General features: G+C 40.0%; 1 pseudogene across 1 annotated transcript in view; it reads left to right on the top strand.

Moving 5' to 3' along the window:
- LOC149140723 (uncharacterized) overlaps window positions 1-12,267 on the top strand; it is a 193,936-nt pseudogene that overhangs the window by 80,720 nt on the left and 100,949 nt on the right. Inside the window, exons 2-3 of the transcript XR_016264639.1 lie at window positions 2,293-2,408; window positions 4,377-4,434. The product of XR_016264639.1 is annotated as an uncharacterized LOC149140723 (transcript). The remainder of the gene's footprint in view (window positions 1-2,292; window positions 2,409-4,376; window positions 4,435-12,267) is intronic.

A 12,267-nucleotide genomic window follows, 5' to 3' on the forward strand; every position in this document is an offset into this window, starting at 1 on the left:
TTGGATATTTCTCGCATATTTAATTTTGAGTTTTTTTCAAGCAATTGTTAAATACTCTATTGTGGACTTGTGGAAAAGTGTACATCTTTCAGTTCTTGAGTATTTTGAACATCTACATAATTGATATATTTTTGATGGTGATCTTGAAAAATTGTGAAGAAGTTTTTGTTCTCTTTGAACTATAATTGCATTGAAAAGAATTTAGATAAATTGAAGTGATAAGCTTGTGATTTAATTTCATATTGGGCATTGTACTGTGATATTTTAAGCACATTGCTGAGCTGAATGCTTTAAGAAGTTTATCTTTCAGTCATTGTCTTGTGAAGTGAATATTTATTTTGGCAATCGTGACATAAGCGTTTTCAATCCTTGATCTAGCTTCATCTCACTCCATCTTCTAATTGTCTCGTGCACTTGCATATTAAGTTAATCTTGCATAATTAAAATTTACTTGCAATCATAAGCTTCGTCGATAGAAAGATAGGTATCCATCCATCTTTGCTTGAGAAGCTTGGTTTTAATAGTACTTAAAACGGTGATCTTGCAGTCGTCAGAGCCACAACTCTTTGCAGCGCCGGAGGCACCGGGTACATTAGATTTTCAGTAGAGGTATTGTTAATCACATCTTAGTGTGCTTCACCTTATCTTCTCTCTGCCACTTACTACGAAATCAGGGTTGATATGGAAAGGATTGAAGGGTTTAAACCTAGAATAGACATTTAATTAAAATTAACCAAGATTCCTGCATCTCACATTAGTTTTAGGATCTGCATTTCATATAAGATAGTTATTCATTCAAGTAGCAGTTGCTCATCAATTACTTAGTCCTAAATTTCCTAGCAAGATAGTTGACTCCATAAGGCACTGGTATCAATCGTTTAAATCTAATCGAATCCTAGAAGTCTTGCTACATCTAAAACAAATACGTGGTTGCTTCACTGTGTCTCCTGAATTGGTTGGTTCCCAACTAGCTCTCCTTCATTCCATTTCTGTAGGGTCTAGCCCACTTAGTCTGCTATTGGGAGACAACTTAAACGGAGAGATTTGGGATTAGGGTGACAACCCCCATTATGAGCCGTTGTCGCGGTGCCTAGACATTGTGTGTAGCGACACATAACATTAGTAAAAGCTGAATATTAGGCTTCCCTACTTATAAATTATAGTTTTGAATCCAAATTCTGGGGGGAAGCCTACAAGCACCCCTTTTGGGGAAACACATTCCCCACGTTGGGGAAACGTTTCCCCTTACGTCTCCCCAAGTTTCCCCAAAAGGTGGATGTGGGGAAACGTTTCCCCAAGTGCTCCCTTGTCCCGTGTGTATGGGAAACATGGGGAGTGTGCACCCCACCTTGGGGTATGCATCCCTGTGGAACACTGGCTACATGCTATGAATGGAGATGGAATTATAGGAAAATGAAATGACATACACTTGTTCACTGACACAGATAGAAAAGTATTACATGAGCTCTGATGCCCTGCATGGGGTGACCCTAGGGAGCAAATGATGAATGATATATAAAATATATCCAATATTAAGATAATGGATGCCCTTTTCAGTGATTTTTAGTTTTTGATGCTTGTGTTGATTTTGAGATCACAACATTAACTTTTGATTGGGTACATGTCAATTAACAAGGTGCAAATCTATTAGTACCGTTTGAAGAATTTTGAATAGGCAGGGACATGCTGTGATTCATCACAAACCTTGTTATTTATTACTTCATAGATGTTATGAAGTCGTCTCACATATTTTTCTGTTGCAACCAGACTTTTGCAATACATGAGATACCTTGATGGCTTTGGAAACTTGGAGAAGCTTCCGTTAACTATTAATACCATCCACTCAACACAGAAGTGGAAAGCTGACAGTAGTATGGGCTAGGAACTTTGTCCACTGCTTGCCCCCGGCCGAATTATGTGGTGATGATGCTCCCCTTTTGGAGGGGCTAAACATGTACTTCATGTTGGGGGGATTGAACCCTGGCAGGGGGGTATCATCACCCCTGCTTGACCAGCCAGTCAAGTTCCTGGTGACTCCTTGACAGCTTTTCATATGTGGATCTTAATATTTTGTGTCACATACTGTTCTGTTGCAACTAGAATTTTGCAAGATATCAGATCTATTGACTGATTCTGGTTATATGTAGAGATGAATATCTCGTGTCTTTCTTTAATTCAGGCACTCATTATATCATTTAAATCTGTTGGTTCCTTCAATTTCAGCATAAGTGATATGGAAAAGAAATCGAGACTGCAATAAATGTTTATTTTGGTGTTAAATTAATGTTACAGTTTGGCGAGAATTTTTATGGGGGGCTTTGGCTGGGGCTTTTGGTGAAAGTATTATGCACCCAGTGGATACAACGAAAACACGGATGCAAAGTGCAGCTTTCGTTGGGGGAATCCAGGTAATTATTTATTCTGTTTAGTTTTCATATGTGAAACTTATGTGCTTGTTGAAGATAAAGAGAAAGTTCATTGAGCTACCATGTCATTTGTTTGTTGCCAGTTTTATGTTTTAGCATGCCTTGACATCCACTCTTTTTTTCTGTCACAGAGACTCATCAATTTCTATTATCTTTCTTGCACTTGCACCTTATGGAATATCTTCTATTACCTAGACATTCAGCTTTTAATTTGGCACATAGTCCTTCATTCCTTTTCTTGCCTCTAGTAGTGGATCTAGGAGTCACTTGGGCATTCCCACTTTGTACCTACACTGGATGTACTCTGTTAGTTTCATTGGCTTAGTTTTGTGGTTATTTGTTGGACATTAATAAATTATTTTATCTAGTAATCACAAGGTGAATATTTTGGGATTACAATGTTTCATGTTATGAGTAATTGTATTATTGGAGTGGTACATGCACTGAGCTTTATTTCATTTATCAGAGTTTATGACAGGCAAATAAACTTGCATAGATCCATCTTAACCTCAGGTCTATGAAGTACTTTGAAGTGTAAAATCTTGAGGGTGCAAACCTCAATCTTTTTGCAGTCCCAGTGTTATTTAATATTTATTAAACGTTGAGGCTTGCACCTGGCAATTTTTTTATCCTTATCAACATATAATAAATATGAGTTTAAGATGTATGTATGCTAGTTTTGTTTTTTTGAATTGATTTTGGTCAAGTTGCAAAACCTGTCATAACTCAGTTGTCAACCAACAGTGAGGACAACTGTCATTGGCTACTATCTGTGAATGCATGCTGACTCATCACCAGTATTCAAGGAAAATCACACCACATGAAGTGACTCACTTGTTGTCCATAAGGGGGGCTTGGGTCTTAGGCCATTAAGCTGTTTCTTTGTGTTTAAGAAAGATGAACTCTTAGCCAATTAGAAGCAGTTTTGGGTCTTAATCCGGGACCAAAAGACGGTTTTAGCCTAGATAATATCTACAAGAAAGCCAACACCCATTATGGTCATCATTGACACTACCTCCAGCAGGGACATATGCTTTTATAGCAGCATCTAGCCATAGTTCTCATTCATAAAATGAGATACTACCTCTGGTTGCAGTTAACCTCATGCCCAGGAGGAGCTAGTTTTTCTCAGTTGTATAAATATGGTAAGAAAGATATATAATATGCATTTTTATTTAATTAAAAAATAAGACTTTGGCTCTTTTTTCATTTTATTTTATTACCGTTACACAAGCATACAAGGACAACACATATAGTGTACACACTAGAGGACATCACCCACCACCTGGGCCATAGAGCACTTTACTACTCGCAGTGCAACAAGAATTTGTGGAATTTCTAAGTATACGTTTGTTAGTTACTATCTATAATCCATAATTATGAGGTAGTTTGAGCAATTTGCTTTTAGATGTTCTGAATTTTGCTTCCTATTCACATTTTATTTTAGTTCTTAATCATATCTTATTTCATCAATTTGAAAAGTGATAATAAGCAAATAGCCTTGTCAGTAGTTTTCTAACAACGGTCAAGGTCATATTTTGTGTACTTCTTATGATTCCTTGTCATGTTCCCGTGAAATATGGGTGCAGCAGTGTTGAATTTACAGGGATTAATGCTAAACATTTTACATATAGACTGATTTTACATTGCAAGCTTGTGACGATATCAGAGGTCATCCTTATCCGTACTTTTGTTTTCTATTGGAAAACTGATAATAAGCAAATAACCTTGTCAGTAGTTTTTTAACAACGCATAATTGATTTTTCTGGTCAAGGTCATATTTTGTGTACTTATTATGATTCCTTGTCATGTTCCCGTGTAATATGGGTGCAACAGTGTTGAATTTACAGGGATTAATGCTAAACCTTTTACATATAGACTGATTTTACGTTGCAAGCTTGTGATGATATCAGAGGTCATCCTTATCCGTACTTTTGTTTTCTATTTCAGAAACCGAAAAGTATCCGGCAGATGGTTAAAACAGTATGGGTTACAGATGGCTTTAGAGGTATGCGTCTTCTTCACTGGATGCAAAAAATCCAGGAGGTAAATCTTTCAGTAGAAATAGGAGAGGGAATAGAGACAAAAAAACAAAAGTTCTTGTTCTCTACCATATATATTTTCGTTTCCAGATGATGCTTGAAGACACAAAAGAATGTAATGTTGGTCTCTTTGGAGTTTGGACCACATTTTCAACTCTTACCTGGTTTACCTGGTTTACTGTGTCTTTGTTGCAATTGCAATTTTTTATTTTATCATTTATCTCAGGAAAATGTGCTCATGTAACCTTAGTTTGATTTCCTGTTGTGTATGAGTTAATCTGGATGAGTGTAACCATGTTTATTTCTTATTGTTTTTTCCATCTCCTTTGTTGGATGAGTATATTTGTTTCACAGAAACTCCTAAATCCTGAAAGGCCAGTCTTTAGGCTTTATATTTTTTTCACTGTTCATTGTTTGTGGTGGTAAAAAAAAAATATGGATGTTGAAAGCTGGCTGTACTTGTGAGAAGTTTGTTGCTAGCTGACTTTACATTGCTTTTGTTATCGAGTGATGCAAGAAGAAAGCGTTGGTTCAGTGACATCTAACAAAAAAGCTTCTACTTTCCTTTTCAGGTTTACCGTTTAATATAATCTACTTTATGTAGATAATGAGTCCGCCTGAAATTATCAGTTTGGAATGAGAATGAGATGGAGTTAACAAGGATATAATGTGTGTACAGTTGACTTAAATAAATAAGAGAGAAAAGGTTATAACATTATTCATAGGAACATTAGAATTATGATGAAGCTCTTATTCATGTTATAGTCTATTTTATAGAGATATTTATATGCGACCAACACAGATGAAGGTACAATGCAAATATGATGTGAATGCACACACTGTGATGATAAATGAAATCATAATAGGTGCCACTTTATACACAGCTTAACCTATACGATGATTGGGGAACACGATTGTTTGCTCAATAAATTATGACTTCTTATCTAGGACTTCATAGTGACGTCTTCCTAATGACTTTGTGACTTACCTACTCTGTAAAGTAATAAAAACTGTTATTCTGTAAAAATAACAAGACTTCCATTAACTACATTTTAAAGTCAACAAGGATGAAATAGACGGCAAGACAAAATATTACAAAGTGATCAACTTGGGGCTATTATTTGTCCATTCCATCATTGTTGAATGTGCTTGCTCAAGATTTTGTCAAATAACCATCTTCTTTTGGTGATATCCTTATCTCTCTTGCAAGTATTGGTGATGGAAGCATAACTCCTGATAATCTCATTTGCAATCACTGCTAGGTTTCATGATTAGAAGTGACGTTTTTTGTTTGTAATCTTATATGCAGTGTAACAACAAAATCTATCGCCCCCAAACGATGTAAAGTCCCAAGCAGCAAGGGCTAGTCTTGTGCAACTTTGGAAGGCTACCAACTATTGCCATTTTAGCTCTTCCTCAGAATTTTGGTTGGCTTTTCTTCAATTCAAGGAGGGATTCCCTAAAAGGTAGGATTGGTTAAGGCTATAGAGTGGAGGGACACAGTCACAAGGTGATTAATGAAGAGTAAGCCTATACAAAATAGATGGCTATAGTGTAGTGGAAGAATGAATGATGCGAGAAGGAAAAATGAAAGAAAACCTTAAGACCAGGTGCCTAATGACACCTTGGACAAATAGAGTCAAGGAAGCATAGGTCAAAGAGTGTGAATGCATGAAAATGTAGATCAATAAGCTCTGCTATGCATGCCACGAACCAGCCCTAGCTTGCAGATTTATATAGCAGAAAATCACCTTAGAAGGTTAGAGGTGGCATACTTGAGCATTGTATGAAAGTGAGGTTACATAAATCTAGCAAAAATTTGGCTTATTTTATGAGTATTTAACACAACAAAAAGAGCAATTGGAGGGATATAATCCTTACAATACTCCACCCAAATGAATCATGGCTCATTAGAAGGCAACTACAACATGTTACAAGCATTTCCTAATACAAAGAGAAGCATATGAAAAATAAATGCACAATGAAAGCCTCACATAAAAGAAAATTATACCTCCCATTATCCTTGAAGGGGTGTTAAAATTGGCAACTAGGGCCAAACTCCATGTGGGTCATCTTATTTATGGCAACTGATATTTTTCTTGGATCCCTCTCATTGAGAGGTGGAGGATTGATCTAAAGATCATCCGATTCCGATAAGTATTCATGGAGTTATGAAATTATTTGTGTTATAAGACAATTCGTCAAGGTCGGCCAGCGACCAAATAACCCCCACATGTGCTCAACGTTTTAGTATAAAAGGAGATGACTTTAGAGGCATTTTACACACACACCTCTCTTGATTTCTCTCCACTTGTCTTGGGTTTTAGCGTGAGAGAAATCTAGGAGGAAGTAGCCCTAAGCCGCAACATAAGGAGGATGATCTAGCAACAATTCAAGAGAAGAGACCCTACTTCTATATGCTGCCTAAAGGAGCCTAGCCGCAGTCCTAGGATGGAGAAATAATGCTATAGAGGAAGCCCTAAATGAGTTGTACCTAGCCGCAGTTAAGGAGGGTTATAACATGCCCTAGCCGCAGCATAAGGAGGTTGGAACAACGTGGAAGAGGACTGTTTTGGGGTCCGATTTGCCCTAATGGAGGCCAAGTATGCAGTGTGCTAGGCCAAGCCCTTAAGGGCTAAATGCTGTTGGTTTAGGGCCTGTTTCAGGGTGAAGGAGAGCCGAGTTCCCTTGCTGGAAGAGCGGCAACCATAGGATAGTTTTGAGGACACTTTGGAGGGGTGCAGAGCCATGGAAAGGCAGTGGTAACCCTACACTGTGTTGCTGTAGGGTGAAATTACAGGCAGGCCGAAGGGTAGACAAGGGCTAGGGCAGCCTAGAATTGAAGCAACCACCCTCAGCCCCTCAAAGAAGGGCAGCTGCATCTCTTGGGAGTATTTTTGGGCACAAAAAGAAGGTTGGTTAAGGACTGTTGTGTGCCCTAACCAGACCTAGTTTGTTGCAACCAAACAGACCTCAAAACTGTGAGCTTGTACATACATATTTAGAGCAGCGTTTGTGTGGTATGTTGGCAGCTAGATAATTGGGACAACAGCAAGACATGGTGCTGCAATAGCAATTGGGACAGCAACAAGACATGGTGCTGCAATAGCAATTGGGACAACAGTATGGTAAGCAAGGTGCAACAAGCACATGGTGGCAAAACAAGGTGCAACAATGGCACATGATGTTACATGATGCAGTACAGTGATGGGTACAATCATGATTGATGAAGCATGATGAGATGCAACATAGTGATGATGGGTGCAGCATGGTGCAGCACAGTGAGGTACAACATGATGATGAGCAACACAATGATAGGTGCAGCAAGGCGATGGAGTCACCTTGGAGAATTAGTTGAAGCAACATGTCTTCAACTAAGTTCAACTATCTCATATATCATCTTCTTAGAGATGATCTATGCTCTTATTTAGATAAGTCAAGGTGTTGACTTCTGTTGTAAATGTACAATCTCTCTCTCTCTCTGTTGAACTATTGAAGAACATATAAGAAGAATTGATCAAGGGTTTCCCCACATTGGGGCTTGTCCCTGGCTAGCGCCACATCTTGTGTCCTCTTGTCTTCTACGATTTATGTTTATGTTCTATCTGCAATTTACTATTATGCTGATGTGATTGCTAATCTGGAAAAGATATTGAGCTAACTGTGAAAATTGAAATAAATTGCTCTATAAGCATAGAACATACCTAAAATTAATATGGTATTAGAGCTGAGGTGAATACAAAGCCCAAGTAAGAGTGAAAGAGCAATCACCGAAGACAGTTGGGAAAGGACAAAAGGATCAATGGATTCCTCATCCCTCTTCAAATTCACCGAGGGTGAAATCGAAGCAGAGAATATTATCAGAATAGCGCAACGGAAGCTTCTGATGCCCTACCTAAAGATCACTTCATTGGGAACTCTAGATCTAAGGGTGGAAGGAAAGGCAGATGCCTTGTTTGTAATAAGTTTGGCCATCATGCAAAGGAGTGTCCGAATGGCAGGGACACATCACTTGATGATGATAACAATCATTCTAGGGACATCTTCAATGATCGAAGGAATGACATGCAATGCAGGTCATCAAGGAAATAGCCGACTCTTCAAAGAAAGCAAGGAACCCCAGGTATGAAGAATCAAATGTTGTTTCTGATAAGATAAAGAAGCGTTATCTTGTATTGGCCCTCTCCTTCATATTCTTTGGGAATCTGGCTTATTGATTGTAGTGGTCCAAGGCACTTCATCGGATAGAAGGGTGCTCTCTCTAATTTGGTGGAGATGGAAACAATCGTGGGATTATACTTGGAGTCAATGCCACCTATCCCGGAAAGGGTGTAGGGAATGTTACCCCTCAATTGAATGAGGGTAACTCGATTCATTTAGGAGAATCTCTTTATGTACCTGATCGCAAGAAGAACCTGGTGTCCATTTCGACAATGGAAGTCTAAAGGTTTCAGGGTGGCATTCATCGATGGAAAGGTATGTGTTTGAAAATGAAATTTTCAAAGATGATTTTGCTCATGGGTTCAGGGTTGGCAATTTGTATCAAGTTGCAGGATGGTCCATTGGGGATCATGACAGTTGACACATCTCATACACCAGAGGTCTATTTTATGGGGCCCTACTTGATGTGAGTTAGATGGTGATAGGGATGCTTGAATTCAAAAAGAGCATGAAGGTACATGTCCGAGATGTACTAAAGGAAAATCTTATGAGGGGACCATTCCCCTCATGTAGCAGGTCCACAGGTTTGGGACAACCCGAGGGGTTTGAGATTCATGATCGAGAATCTCATGTATGCAGGTGAAAGAAAGCCCTCTATGGCTTGAAGCAAAACACCTCGGGCTTAATATGAGAGGATTGATAACTGTCTGATGAAGCTGAGATTCACTAGGAGTGAAGCTGATCCAAACCATTGCTCGAAGGTTGTGGATGATACACCTCTCATACTAGCACCTTATGAGGACAACCTCTTTCTGACAGGTGCAGACCTCTCAAGTAAGACGAAGTTGGATTTCGGATTTGGAATGGTAAACAACAAGCCCGTGACTACCTCGATGGAGCTTAACTTTCAGAAGTTATGTGGTAGTGATGCTGAACTAGATTTGGGAAATGCCTCTGAGTTTCATAAAACTCATTCGTGTTGATGTTCATGGTGAACTTCCATCCGGACATTATGTTTTGCAGTTAGCATGTTGGGCTCATATATGGTTGAGCCTCACTAGATTGATGCCAAGGATCTTCTGAGATATCTTCGGGGCACAATCTCTCATATATTGAAATACACTGCGGGAAATATAAAGCTACATGATTATTCCAATAATGATTGGGCAGGCAATGTGGAGGATTGCAAGAGCACTTATGAGCGCTGGTTCTCTTTGGGTTTTGCTTCGATATCCTGGATGAGCTAGAAGCAGAAGTCGGTTGCTATAAGCACCGCTGAGACCAAATACATAGCTACGAGTATGATCTTGTGTGACGCTGCTTGGTTGTGGAAGCTCTTTAGTGAGATGTTTGTACACATGATGGATACCACCGAGATCTTCTGTGTCAACCAGAGGGGGATTCGATTATTGAGGAATCCCGTTTTCCATGATTGCTCCAGCATATAGACATCAGATACTACCTTATCTGGGATATGGTACGTCGATGAGCGAGGAGGCTCCATCGCATTGAGACTGATGTAGAGGTCGCAGACATTCTGTCAAAGCCCTAGGGAAAGGTCAAATTTGTGACTTTCCTGAATGACTTGGAGTTGTTGAGAGACCCTCTTATGAGGGTCTTGCATGATGCATGCATTGATCTTTGGGAGCTCCGGGGGTCTTGGGGTACTCAATGGAGCAACAAGCGACCAAAGGGCGACTCACCCTCCCCTTATGGTGCACTGTGTACAGGGTGAATGGTTCAACCTTCCCCTGTGATACCCCGTGGCGACTTAGGGACATGATGAGTGGTTCTCTCGTCGAGGCATCCTACCCATGCAGTCTGGGACTCATGGGAGTATCTCTCATCTGGCCAATGAGTAGGTAAATGGGGTTAGGGGCCATAGTGGTACTATCGATGGACGCATCGTTGTATCTACCGTACTCCCTATGCTAGGATGACCTCCAAAGATTTGGGATCAATGAAACTGATCTGGGATCAATATGAGTGGTTTGAGACACTCTCTTGTGATATTGATCTGGGATCAATGAAACTGACTTCGGGTCAGTAAAAGTGATATAACTCACTCTCTTTTGAAACTGATCTGGGATCTGTAAGAGTGGTATGACACACTCTCTTCAAAGGGGACTGACTTCGGGTCAGTAGAGAATGGTATGAGACATTCTCGATTAATTCTTCTTCTTCATGGTTCAGCAGAGCAGAGCAGTGCAGGGCACTGATGGCAGAGATAGTACGGTCTGGCAGATGGATCAACGGATGGAGTTCTCCCTAGTTGAGAGGGAGTGTTAAAATTGGCAACTAGGGCCAAATTCCATGTGTGTCATCTTATTTATGGCAGCTGATATTTTTCTTGGACCCCTCTCATTGGGAGGTGTAGGATTGATCTAAAGATCATCCGATTTCGATAAGTATTCATGGAGTTATGAATTTATTTGTGTTATAAGACAATTCGTCAAGGTCGGCTAGCAACCAAATAACCTCCACATGTGCTCAACGTTTTAGTATAAAAGGAGTTGACTTGAGAGTCATTTTACACACACTTCTCTCTTGATTTCTCTCCACTTGTCTTGGGTTTTAGTGTGAGAGAAATCTAGGAGGAAGTAGCCCTAAGCCGCAACATAAGGAGGATGCCCTAATGTAGTTCTAAGGAGGATGATCTATCAACAATTCAAGAGAAGAGACCCTACTTCTATACGCTGCCTAAAGGAGCCTAGCCGCAGTCCTATGATGGAGAAATAACGCTATAGAGAAGCCCTAAACGAGTTGTACCTAGCCGCAACATAAGGAGGCTGGAACAACGTGGAAGAGGAGGATTGTTTTTGGGTTCAAGTTACCCTAATGGAGGCTGAGTATGCGGTGTGCTAGGCCAAGCCCTTAAGGGCTAAACGCTGTTGGTTTAGGGCTTGTTTCAGGGTGAAGGAGAGTTGAGTTCCCTTGCTGGAAGAGCCGCAACCATAAGACAATTTTGAGGACACTTTGGAGGGGTGTAGATCCATGGAAAAGCAACCGTAACCCTACACAGTCTTGCTGTAGGGTGAAATTACAGGCAGGCCAAAGGGTAGACAAGGGCTAGGGCAACCCAGAATTGAAGCAACCACCCTTGGCCCCTCAAAGAAGGGCAACCACATCCCTTGGGAGTATTTTTGGGCACAAAAAGAACGCTGGTTAAGGATTGTTGTGTGCCCTAACTAGACCTAGTTTGATGCAACCAAACAGACCTCAAAACAGTGAGCTTGTACATACATATTTGGAGCAGCGTTTGTGTGGTATGTTGGCAATTAGATAATTGGGACAACAACAAGACATGGTGTTGCAATAACAATTGGGACAACAACAAGAGATAGTGCTGCAATAGCAATTGGGACAACAACAAGACATGGTGCTGCAATAGCAATTGGGACAACAACAAGACATGGTGCTGCAATAACAATTGGGACAATAGCAAGACATGGTGTTGCAATAGCAATTGGGACAGCAACAAGACATAGTGCTGCAATAGCAATTGGGACATCATCTCTATCTTTTACATAGCACTTGCAAATTTACTTGCATATCACAGTAGTTATATGAACCGAGTTGCACATTTGAAATCAACCTCCAAGCATAAACTTGGTTGATAGAAATGAAGGTGGCTTGTC

The sequence above is a fragment of the Pinus tabuliformis genome, chromosome X (assembly GCF_031772625.1).
Source record: "Pinus tabuliformis cultivar Carrire ecotype Pingquan chromosome X, CPIR1, whole genome shotgun sequence".
NCBI lineage: Eukaryota > Viridiplantae > Streptophyta > Pinopsida > Pinales > Pinaceae > Pinus > Pinus tabuliformis.